The sequence below is a fragment of the Furipterus horrens genome, unplaced genomic scaffold (assembly GCF_987537825.1).
Source record: "Furipterus horrens unplaced genomic scaffold, mFurHor1.1.pri manual_scaffold_6, whole genome shotgun sequence".
NCBI classification, from domain to species: Eukaryota; Metazoa; Chordata; class Mammalia; order Chiroptera; family Furipteridae; genus Furipterus; species Furipterus horrens.
Window position 1 is genome coordinate 142,995,895 of NW_028327176.1, and position 13,212 is coordinate 143,009,106.

Here is a 13,212-nt window from a genome sequence, read left to right on the forward strand (position 1 = left end):
TAAGTATAAACCATAAAATAACTGGGTCACTAAATACTGGATGATGCTTTCTGATCTTCAAAGTACCTTCTAAAAATTTATCTGTACTGCCAAATGTCAGTACGTTATCAAATTTAAGCAGTCTTTTTCACGAGTGACTTCTAAATAGTTGAAGACCTGGCACCCTACTTTAAGCCTTCTCTTCACAAAGCTAACTGGTCCCATTTCATTCCTTCAATCATTATGCCTTGGTTTATATCCTGTTACACAGAAATATATATGTAGAAACATGCATGAGAACTATATACACGCTTAAACATAGCAGATTGATGGGGAAGGGAAAGAAGCGACAAAAGACAAAAATGACCAATACTTTTTAAAAGAGAAACAAAGCAAAAATTAATACTTGTTATAGCTACATGGCAAGTACAACAGTGTTTGTTACACTGTTTTCTGAAATTTCTCATTCTTGAAATATTCTATAATTAAAAGATTTAATTATATTTTAATAAAAATGGAAGGCTAATAAAAGATAATAACTGTGAAAACATCAAACTTAATGTCTTGCAAATAACAGGTTCCAAAAATAGGACCTGAAAATTCTCAGGCTTATGAGAGACTGAACCTCTGAACACTGAACATCTGGGTGCTCTTTTAATATCCCCATCCGTGATATACTTCAATTCCATTTAACCCAAATCAATTCTATCATTTCCAATTCAGAGTCCATTTTCCATTCTCCTTAGCATAAAAGAACGAAGCAGATTAAGTAGTAAAATAAACCTATTTTCTCTTTTTTAACATTCTAAGAAAACAGACTGATGAATTCAGCTCAAAAACTGGTTCTTCAAGGATATGCATCCCAGGTCTTAAAATGTTCTCTTCTTTGTTCTTGGTTTGCACACTGTCTGTGTTCAATTCATACTCTTTAAAAAGGTTCAGGCACAGTATATTAGTTTCTACAGATACTTTCCTATTCTTAATCATCAGAGTTATGCATGACTTCATTGTCAGGATAACATTTTCAAGAGACTTAAACTCTGAATATCTACCTCTGTGATTATACTATCAGACTAAAAATCAAACAAACCTTTCCTCTAAATTACAGTTCCCAGAGTTAGCAGGTAAACATATAGGATATAAAGTTAAATCTGCATTTCAGGTAAATAGCAAATAATTTAGTAAAATATTTGCTATGTGATATTTGGAACATGCTTGCATGAGACACACTTATACTTAAAAATATTATTTTTGTATTAAAAATTACATATACACATATATTCTGTGTTTGTTATCAACTTTAACCCAAAGAATGAGTCCCATGAGGATGGGAACTTCACTTTTGTTGACTGCAGTATCCAGAGCCAGCTAAAACTATGCCTGGACATAGTAGGTTCTCAGTAAGTATTTGCATAATGGATGGATGGATGGATTGACAGGAAAGATAAAGGAAGGCCAAAGTTGCCATAGAAAAGGACCATATCTGCAGGTCTGGATTCCCATATATTTATTTTAATACTTTTATCATCTTTATTTCAAGACCTCAAAGATATATTTCACAGAAATTAGTTTATTTGATTAATTTACTTCAGTCCTTAAGAAGAGATGTTTTACAAGTAGTAAGTTTACTCAAACACAATAGAAATCAAAACCTAGACTTCCGGCCAAGATGGAGGCTTAGACGGACGCGCTAGGTCTCCCTCTACAACTAGAGAGGAATACAACTACTTCAAAACAAAGGATAACTAGAAATTCCAGAAAATAAAACTACACGGAAGCCCAACATATGAAGTTATAAACCAGCGGCGCCCTTTGGGCAGGTAAGGGGAGCGAAAGGGGGCGGTGCTGTTTGCGGTCGCACCTGGGACAGCGGCAGGGAGAACAACCCCAGCTGCAGTCGAACCCCCGGCAGCTCGCGACCCCAACGCTGGGGAAAGCAGCCACCACATCACCCCGAACAGTGAGGCCCAGGGGGGCGGGAGGATGGATCCCGGTCTCCTAGCGGAATAACTGTGTGAATCCATCTTGGACCCCCGCCCCCAAAGAAAGCGCCACAGGGCTGCGAAATAGGTCACGGACAGGCACCGGTCGCTGGATTGTGACGACAAAGCACCACGGCACAGCAAGATCGCTGCGTCGTGATGAGTACACGGGCACTGCCCCCTACAGCCGGTCCAAGAAAACAAAACACATCTGTCAAAATGAGGCAGACAACTATAGAAATCCCGGTGGCACAGCTCACCAGGCAACAGATGGAGAACCTGACAGATGAACAGATAAGAAACCTGTCAGAGGCTCAGTTCTGGGCCATTGTTATCAGGTGGCTTACAGAATTCACAAAAGATCTGGAAAAAGATGAGAAAGAAGCGAAAAACACTCATAACGAAAGGAACAAAACCACATACAAGACAGATGGTGAGGAAAAAAAATCCAGAGTTCATTTCAACAAACTGGAATATGGAGAAGGAACAAGCAGTCAAACAATGCAGAGAGAGGAAATGGGAAGCAACGATGAGAGGATCAGAAACCTCTGGGACAGCTATAAAAGACCCAACATGAGAATCATTGGTTTGCCAGAGAGCGAGGAAGATGAACTAGAACTTGAAAAAGTGAGTGAAAATATAATAAAGGAGAACTTCCCAGACTTGGGGAAGGAAATAGACTTACAGGTCCAGGAAGCACAGAGAGTTCCAAAAAAACTGGACCCAGGGAGAACCACTCCAAGACACATTATAATTAAAATGTCAAAAATTAAAGATAAAGAGAGAATCTTAAAAGCAGCAAGAGAGAAGAAAAGAATTATGTACAAAGGGGTCCCAATTAGACTATCAGCTGACTTCTCAAGGGAGACCCTGCAGGCAAGAAGGGACTGGCAAGAAATATTCAAAGTAATGAAAATCCAAAACCTACAACCACGAATACTCTATCCAGCGAAATTGTCATTCAGAATAGAAGGACAGAGAAAGTGTTTCCAGGACAAAATTAAACTGAAAGAGTTCATTAGATCCAAACCACTGTTATATGAGATGTTAAAGGGACTGGTTTAGAAAAAGGAGGATCAAGACAATGAAATCTAAAATGAAAACTGCATCACAAGAAACAACAGAAGCTAGGGAATTGAAACAAAGGCAAACTAAACAGGCAACGAGAGTGGAAAAAGAACTATAGATACGGGGAACATACTGGGGGGAGGTCAACAGGGAGGGGGAATGGGGAGAGGGAGGGAGATGATATAGGAATTAAGGATCATGGTAGGAGGGAATGGAATAGACAGAGAGAGGTTGAGAAGAACTGTATGCACAACTAATGGACATGATCTAAAAGGGGGGGACAACTGGAGGGAGGGGGGCCACCGGGTGGAGGGGAGAAGAGGGAAGGGAAATTGGCACAAATGTAATATTATAATCAATAAAACACATTAAAAAAAAAAAAAAGACTTGTTAGCCAGTAAGTACTCAATAAATAATTTTTGGGTAGACTGAATAAAGTGAAATATGAAAGGAAAAAAAAAAAAGAAATCAAAACCTAATGTGATTCATTCAACACATTGTCATTTTTCTCAAAGAACTAAAAAACTTTCACATGCATAAATTTAATTCTAAAATTAGTATTTGTGCATTTGCAAAATCTCAAGCTAATAAAGCAGAAGAGCAAAATCAAGGGTAAAAGAAAAGTTGATATTTGTTAGAAACTCTAGGGTAGGAGTGGGCTCAGAAGGAAAATCATAGCAAAAGAATGTTGGAACAGCTTTCATTCATTTAACTGATAATTTCTTAACTAGTATTTCTACTACATGGTAGATAACAGGCAGGTGGCCATAGTAAGGAAAATCAATGTGAAGTTTATATAGCTGGTGGGGAAAACAAACCAGTTAAATGAGCTATGTCACTACAAAATAACACTGCTATAAAAAGGGGCAGTAAAGAGTATGATGGCAACAGAAAGGAGGTTGGGAAGGGGAAGCAGCTTTTTTACATTGAGACTTCAAGGATGAAGAGTTGGCCAGGTAAAGAGGGCGACATATTCCAGCTGATGGGTGAGAACACTTCACATTCAAGGAACTGAAAATATGACAGGAGTGTAGTCTATGAGAAATGTGACAAGAGATGGAGAGACATGTAAGAACCAAAAGAGTTTGTACTTGAGCTGGGTTTAACAAGGATTACTCTGACTGCAGTGAAGGGCATGTGCCACAGGAAGACAAGATCTGGATGCAGAAAGATACTAGGAGATTGTTGCAGTAATCCAGATGAAAGACAAAGAGGATGAGCTCGAAACTGAAGATTTAGAGAAGTGAATGAATCCAAGTGATTAAATCAAAGCTATTTGGCTTGCTATGATTATCTGTATTTGTGGTGGGGTACATAGCAAAAATCAAAGTTGACTTCCACATTTATAAATCAGATTGATGGTACAATTCATTGAACTAGGATATCCAAGAGTAAATGGGGATTTTTTTTTAAGGGGACAGGAGTGGTAGGAATACATGAATTCAATCTCAAACCAGTTGAGTTTGAAATGTCTGTATGATAATCAAGCAGACATATTCAGTAAAGGCTGAATATTCAGGTGTGGAAGAGAGAAGACTGGTTTAGGATATAAATTTCAAAATCATGAGGAATACCACAAGAAGAGAGAAAAATCACCCAAAGATTGAGTGTAGACTGAGAAGAAAAGGTAGTAAAAGATGGAGAAAAACAAGCCTTTAAGGAATAAATAGGTGGGAAAGTCTATAAAACAGATTTTGAACAGAAGAAGTCCAAAAAATGCCAAGGAAAAACCAGAAGTGTGGTGTCTTCAAAACCAAGGGAAGAAGGGGTTTTAAGAAATAGTTATGGCCCTAGGTGATGTGGCTCAGTAGGTTGGAGTGTTGTACCATAACTGAAAGGTTGCAGTTTGTGTCTGAAAGGCTATGGGTTCAATTGCTGGTCAGGGTAGTGTAGCATCTCTGGGCAGGGAGGCAATGGGAGGCAACCAATCCGTGTTTCTCTCCCCCATCGATGTTTCTCTATCTTTCTCTGAAAGCAATGAAAAAATGTCCTCAGTTGAGGATTTAAAAAAAAAAAGTCAAATGATGTCAATAATTGTGCTAAAATGTTCACTGGATTCAGAATTTCAGCAATGTTCTTCCAGTGTTCTGTTTCTAATAAATTCAAAGAGAAGAGCTCTGAAAAACTAAAGTTAAGTCAGTCACTCTTCAAACTCCCTAATAACTTTTTTTTTCCAAGCTGATGGTCAAAATCAGTAACTTAGGATACCAAATTTTTCACTTTTTAAATTAGTGGAAAAAATACTCTATTTTTACTAACTTTGGGATGGTCAAGGGAGCATTCACTGGCCGTACATTAGTATTTTTCCTTGTCCGAAGTGAATTCACTAAATAGTCTTACAAAACCAGCATCTTGATTATAATCTCTGAGAATGCAAAGTAGTGTATGTCTTACTTTTCCCTAGTATGGTTCGTGGCCTATGCCAAGGAACTCAATAAATATTTGTTCAATGATGTGTTTTAGAGCATTAATCTGTGAAGCTTCCCAGAAATGCTTTTTAGATTCCTTACCACTCAAATACCGAGAGCAAAACAGTGGTAATATTTTTGCAGTTTCCTTCATGCCTTAAAGAATGCTCAGAAGCAACTGTTGAGTGAGTCTCCAAGGTACTACTTAAAACAGGTCTCACTCATAGACGCAAGCAGTTTAGTGATTACAAAAGGGAAAAGGGGGTGGGAGCAGGTAAAAGAGGGTATGGGGGTGTAAATGGTGACTTGCAGTGGTAAACACACAAAACAATATACAGACAATCTATAATGGAATTGTACACCTGAAACCTGTATAATTTCATTAACCAATGGCTCCACAATAAATTCAATAAAAAAGAAAAAAGAGGGTCTCATTTTAGAAAATGCATGAACACTAGGAAAAGATGCACTGAAATTATTTTTTGCAAATTACTACCCTCGGAATAATTTCTTTTTATAAATCGTTTACGTAGAATTTTATAACTAAGTTTCTTAAATCAAGATGGAGCCATATTTATTTCTATTATATATGAGCAGAATTTAACATTTTTATATTGTTCCATCTGATTAGCCTGTTGGGCATTTTATTCACTTTCAAGAAAGTGAAAAAAAAAATTTTCTCAAAAGACAACTTGTCTCATCGGTAAGCAAGAATTTCCTCTCGGAATGGAATGTAAGTTTTCCTTTATTATATTTGTATGCCATGTTTCTTACCTATCTGTACACAACTGAGTAACTTGCTAGTGAGTGACAATTTCAAAATGACCTAGTCTTTGAAAAAGCTAGAAAACATCAGTGACAGAAGAAAACTGTTTAGCAGAGATCGGGAAAACTAAATCATGAAAAATAAATTCACTGAAATAAAATTATTTAGTCTATGCTTAATTGGCATTTCAATGGAGACCTTCTCTAATGCAAGACTATTATTATAATTATCATAAAAATAAAAGATGAATAGGAGCACAATCCAGAGTAGAATTAAAAGCTGAATTCTCAATTTTGACAACACTGAAAAATCAGAAAAATAATTTCAATCTATGAAACATGAAATCTGGTGATGAAAATATCGGCTATTCAATCTAACTAACCTCATGTAGGGAAAGAAAGACAAAATATGATTACTAGTTAGAACTGCACATGTGATTTCATTCATATAAAACTTTTAGCTACCACCAAAATTATTCTTCTTTTGAATCAAAGAACAGTAAAATACATGAACACACTGCATTCAATGAATAAATCAATTTGTGATAGAAGCCTATTTAAAATAACTACCCATATATCCACAACACCTCCCTAAGGCGTGCAGGCGCACACACATATTTACTTATTTCAAAATGACATTTTAGACTGCTGGATTGCTAAATTCACTCACAATTCACCATGGTCAACTCCCTACCCAGTCTATTTACTTTTCAGTGTAGGTGTAAAAAATACAAGGAAGGAGATTTCTCTCCCAAAATCTGTGTGAAGAATACGAAAAAGTTACCAAGACTTTGGAAAGGTAAAAAAACTAATGAAACAAATTCCCCACGCACAGGAAAGAAAAACCATCCCATATGGTGATCACCTTGTAACTTAACACCTGGGCAATATATGGCTCAGTTCCTTTTTTTTTTTTTTTTTTTTTATCCTTACCCCCACGTACAAATTCCAAGAATGGGACGAAAGTCGGAGGTCCCGGACACATCCTGAGACCAGGATAGGGATGACAGGTCGGGGCTTGCCTTCAAGGCTAATTGAGGATCACCGTAGAGACTAGCCCGGTCGCGTGGCCCACCCCGCAGTCCTTGCCTCTCGCCAGCCTCCCAGGGCCGGGGCGCCCCTTTTCCTTCTCCCATCTCCACCTCCTCACCTCTCAGCCCCTGCTCACGCGCTTCCCACCCTTCCGTCAGCTCCGGTTCCGCAACTCCGTCCCTTTAGGTTTTATTTTTACTTGCCACTCCAAGTGCGGCCCGTTGGTCAGGTCGCCGCACCGCCGCGCCCACGTCTACACCCCACGTCGGGCTTGCCAGTGTCGCTCCCACTTACAGGACACGGTAAGCGAGGATGGCCGGACCGCCTACCGTGAGACAGACCCACAGACCCGGAAAGTGGGGATGGGGCGGAGCAGGAGCGGGCCAACACGTCACCCGCCCGCTACGGCGCTAACGTCGGCACGTCGCTCCCTCCTTCCCCGCCCCGTTCGCGTCTGCGCGCCGGCGCCCCGCCTCCCAGCCGAAGAACTCACAGTAGCATGGGGCCTGAGGTGAGGCTGGGCCCGGTGCGGGTTGGTACGCTGGCGCACTTGTGCGCGGGACGCCGTGGCGTGGTGCATACTCGGGCCCATCCCGGCCTGCCGTCTCCAGCTCACTGAGTGTTTTCTCCTGCCATTACATGAGTGGGCTAAACCTTCTCCCCGCCCTAGTTTGTAAAGTGAAGACAGGGAGAAAATAATTCCTCTTAAAGGTAAGGGAGAGGAGAGCAGTGAGTATGTATGAAGAACCGGGTAACTGTCGTCATCATAGCCAGCCAGAGCTCCAGGCTGCTGGGTACTTTATACACGGTTCCCTGGTTTCGAGTCCCGCTTTTCTTAAACTTTCTGGAGTCTCAGTTTACTTGTCTTCAAGTTATCTCTGTAGTCGGCCCTTTGGTTGGACGACCCCACCAACAACCAAACGCCTAAGTATTCCCAGGCTCAATTGAAAAGACAGGAAGAATTGATCCAGTAATACTCTTCACTGGCCAAACCACATCTGGAATTCTGTGTTCAGTTCTAGATTGAGTGCTTTAAGAAGACCTTAAGCAGTAGGAATTATTTCAGAGAAGAGCAAAATGATGAGAACTCAAAGTAGTAATTGAACTTGGGAGGATTTTTATAGAAGAGAAAAAGCTACGGGGACTCCCAAATAAGACTCATTGTGTGACACAGATTTGCTTCATGTGGTCTCAAAAAGTACAGACTTAAGAGAAACAGATTTCGGATCCTGAAAACATTCCCTTCTAGCACTAGTCAGAGAAATTGTCTGCCTCAGGATGGGTGGAAACCCTGACTACTGGAGTTGACTAAGTAGATTCTTAAGGCTTACTTAAAAAGGAGTAGGTGCAGGAGGGGCATGCATCAAGAGAACAGTTAGTTGATGGTTTCCTTAAAGCTACTTCCAACCTTGAGATTCAATCACTCCATAGTTACAGCCTAAAAACAATTTACAAGTTAGTTTACAAGACAAACGCATCAAAATAATAATGCAAGGAGACCATATGATAGTGATTGATACTAACAATAAATGCTAGAATTCACATGACAGATTTTTCTCATTACAGTTCCAGAGGCTCATAGAGAAGGAGAAATGAAAATAGAATGTTTAGAAAACTGTCTTGTGCAGTAGGGTAGCCACTAGTCAGATGTGGCACTTACACCTGAAGTGTGGCTAGTCTGAATTGAGGCATGCAGTAAGTTTGAAATACCAGATTTTGAAGACTTAGTACAGAAGAAAATGTAAAAGACAGCATCTTGATTCTTATATTGACTACCTGTTGAAACAATATTTGGTATATATTGGGTCAATATCTTAAAATTAATTTCACCTGTTTATTTTTCCTTTTTTAATGTGACTACTAGATAATTTTAAAATAGATGACTTGCATTTCTATTAGAGAGTCCTGGCTAGCAAAATATACTTTATTGAATTTTCAGAACTATCTTTGTCCTTTTATGTCCCTGAGGGGTTTTCCAAAATGTTAATGGAAGGACAATGTGATGACAAGATTCCTGATGAGGAGAGAAGGAAGACTGGAAAGTATGCCATGAGCAAGTACAAGGAAACAAGACTGAAGATGCATTTCATGATACTGAGTAACCTGTTTGTCTATAGTGAGAGGTTCTTATTAGAAAATAATGATAATGTTAAAATTGGGATAGAACTAGTCTGTATGGAGACTCATTTTGAATTTAAGGAATTTAGTACAGTAGGCAGTCAGGATTTGGCAGTTATAAAACTGAATTATAAAGTTATCTTGGCAATATTGAGTAGGGTATGTTGAAATTAATGGGTAGATATGTCACCAATTAAATCTTTTATAGCAAAAATATCAATAGAGGATTGATTTAAATAAAGTATGGAGTACTGGGCATTTAAAAAATATGACATGAATCTATTGCTTGATACGGGAATATATCAACATGTACAATTGAATAAACAGTTTGCAAAACAATATGTATACAACATGAACCCTTATAAGTAAAATGATATGTGTGTGTAAGTAGATAATTGGACCAGGAGTACCTTAATTATCTCAAAATTGTCTCAAAACCAAAAAATCTCATAGTAAGAGTGTTTCCAAAATACTTTCAGTGGCTCAACAAAGTCACCTATGTTTTTGGTTCTGTTCACTTCTATATTTCATCATTCTTAGCTTATTAGCCATTTACTCTCAGTCTTTTCATCTTACGAGTTGTCACGATGGGTTGACAAACTCCAGACTCATTTCTAGTCCATCAGTCTCTTAGTATCTCCTCTAGCATGAATGTCCACTAGGTGGGCTCAGCTCACCAGTGTCTGACAGCTTCAGTTTCTATGCTTTGGTTTTTCCTGTTCTCAGTCCATTGTCCTCACTTCTCTGCAACCTTGGGTCTTAAAAATTTATCTTTGCTGGCCCCACGGCAGTTCTTTATCTAGTGCTGATACTTTACCTCTCAGTGATGCTGATTACTAAAAGATTCGATTCTAAAATAAGCTTCCCTAACGTTTTTAATAAATGGTATTGGGAAGAAAAAATGTTAAGTCACTACCATGGCAGACACTATTGGTTGCCTACCCAGCTACCGTTTTCCTCCTGTTCATTAATAAAATGGATTTGTTAGGGTACCAAACAATTAAAGAAATGTGAGCTCCTCCCATTACTCTGGACATAATTCTAATTCCTTTTGAATAAAAATGTTGTAAAAGTGGTTATGTTACCAAGGGGCAGTCATCTGATAGGGAGAATTCTGCAATATATTTTACCCAAATGGCAAAATATAGGCTTGTAAAATATAGAGAGTTATACTTGGGTTACTATTCAAGATGGTGGTGTTAGCATATAATGTGTCTGCTATTCTGTCCTAGACTCTACTGAAATAAAAATGTAGAAGTAGAAAACAGGAGTAAATGAGAGTCAAGATATATGTTTGTATGTATGTGCTTATGTGAAGGGGAGGATGGCAGGTGGAGAAGGAAAGAAAAGTAAATGAAATTTCAACAATTTCCTGGAAAACAAAACTAATAGAAGTGGTTTGACTAGTAATAACACTCAAAATCAATGAAGAAGCTACAGAAGAGTTAATTGGAGACATATTAAAGGGAAGAAGTGAGAATAAGGGCTGAATATGGGGATAACATTCTAAATTTAGTACAGTTCAATCAATCACCACATACACTTCTCTCATTCATACACACTGAGAACAGGCAGACACTGCCACCAGCCAAAAACAGAAAATAAGACCCAAAGTCTTCTCTAAATTAATTGCATAAATAATAGGAGTTGAAAAATTTTATAGTAAAACCATTCTTTTTTATTCTTTTTTTATTGTATTTTTTTCCATTATTATTTATCCCACTTATACCCTCTTCTACCTGAACCCACCCCCTTCCCTCCACCCATCAATTACCACACTGTTGCCCATATCCGTAAATCCTTTTTCTTTTTTGCTCATTCCCTCCACCCCCAACCCCACCCGCTTTGAGCTGTCAGCCTACTGTCTTATCTATGAATGTGTCTCATTCTTATTCTGGCATTTAAGGCCAGCATCCAGAGAGCCAGCTACTGCCTACTCATCCTAAAGTAAAACCTGTCATTTGACATTCCAGTCCCTGTTGTACCCAACCCAGCTTCTTATTCACAATTCCCATATAGAAGAGAGAACTGGAAGCCATCCTACCTACTAGAAGGAGAGGAAAACCACATCAATGATGAGTTCTTTTTTTACTATGTATGAACATAAAATGAATCAACAGGCAAATCACCACTATGAAAATGATAAAAGCACATATAAAAACTAACTCTAAAAGAAGCAAATTAAATTATGAGATAAAAGAACATGTAAAAAGCACTGCAGCCCTGGATTGAGCACTGGCCTGTGAAGCAAAGGGTTGCCAGTTCTATTCCCAGTCAGAGCACATGCATGGGTTGTGGGCCAGGCCCTCAGATGGGGGTGTGCAAGAGGCAACCACACTTTGATATTTCCCTCTCTCTCTTCCCCTCTCTAAAAATAAATAAATACAATCTTTTAAAAAATGGAGCACTCCAATTTATATACTTAAGTATTCAGAATATATTATAGCTATACTATACAAAGTACTCTGAAAAAAAGCAACCATAGAATAAAAGAGTTCTGAAACACTTATAAAACATTATTACTTAAATAAAAAACTCAATGTAAGTAAAATTTAAAAGAGCTAGAATGTAGTATACATAAATATAAAAGAAAATAAAAGACTCATGGAGAGCCAACTTAGCAGACTAACATTTAGTAAAAGAAAGATTTTTTATTTTTTTATTTTTATTTTTTTTCAAATGTGTTTTATTGATTATAATATTACATTTGTGCCAATTTCCCTTCCCTCTGCTCCCCTCCACCCGGTGGCCCCCCTCCCTCCAGTTGTCCCCCCCTTTTAGATCATGTCCATTAGTTGTGCATACAGTTCTTCTCAACCTCTCTCTGTCTATTCCATTCCCTCCTACCATGATCCTTAATTCCTATATCATCTCCCTCCCTCTCCCCATTCCCCCTCCCTGTTGACCTCCCCCCAGTATGTTCCCCGTATCTATAGTTCTTTTTCCACTCTCGTTGCCTGTTTAGTTTGCCTTTGTTTCAATTCCCTAGCTTCTGTTGTTTCTTGTGATGCAGTTTTCATTTTAGATTTCATTGTCTTGATCCTCCTTTTTCTAAACCAGTCCCTTTAACATCTCATATAACAGTGGTTTGGATCTAATGAACTCTTTCAGTTTAATTTTGTCCTGGAAACACTTTCTCTGTCCTTCTATTCTGAATGACAATTTCGCTGGATAGAGTATTCGTGGTTGTAGGTTTTGGATTTTCATTACTTTGAATATTTCTTGCCAGTCCCTTCTTGCCTGCAGGGTCTCCCTTGAGAAGTCAGCTGATAGTCTAATTGGGACCCCTTTGTACATAATTCTTTTCTTCTCTCTTGCTGCTTTTAAGATTCTCTCTTTATCTTTAATTTTTGACATTTTGATTATAATGTGTCTTGGAGTGGTTCTCCCTGGGTCCAGTTTTTTTGGAACTCTCTGTGCTTCCTGGACCTGTAAGTCTATTTCCTTCCCCAAGTCTGGGAAGTTCTCCTTTATTATATTTTCACTCACTTTTTCAAGTTCTAGTTCATCTTCCTCGCTCTCTGGCAAACCAATGATTCTTATGTTGGGCCTTTTATAGCTGTCCCAGAGGTTTCTGATCCTCTCATCACTGCTTCCCATTTCCTCTCTCTGCATTGTTTGACTGCTTGTTCCTTCTCCATATTCCAGTTTGTTGAAATGAACTCTGGATTTTTTTTCCTCACCATCTGTCTCGTATGTGATTTTGTTCCTTTCATTATGTTTTTCGCTTCTTTCTCATCTTTTTCCAGATCTTTTGTGAATTCTGTAAGCCACCTGATAACAATGGCCCAGAACTGAGCCTCTGACAGGTTTCTTATCTGTTCATCTGTCAGGTTCTTCATCTGTTGCCTGGTGAGCTG

At 38.6% G+C, this 13,212-nt stretch overlaps 1 protein-coding gene across 1 annotated transcript in view; it reads right to left on the reverse strand.

Annotated features, from left to right (window-relative positions):
* The window catches only part of ASCC3 (activating signal cointegrator 1 complex subunit 3), a 294,604-nt gene extending 287,122 nt beyond the window's left edge, over positions 1–7,482 (reverse strand). The window contains exon 1 of the mRNA XM_090279704.1: positions 7,353–7,482. The gene's annotated coding sequence lies outside the window, so the exon portion shown is untranslated. The remainder of the gene's footprint in view (positions 1–7,352) is intronic.
* Positions 7,483–13,212: the final 5,730 nt, after the last annotated feature.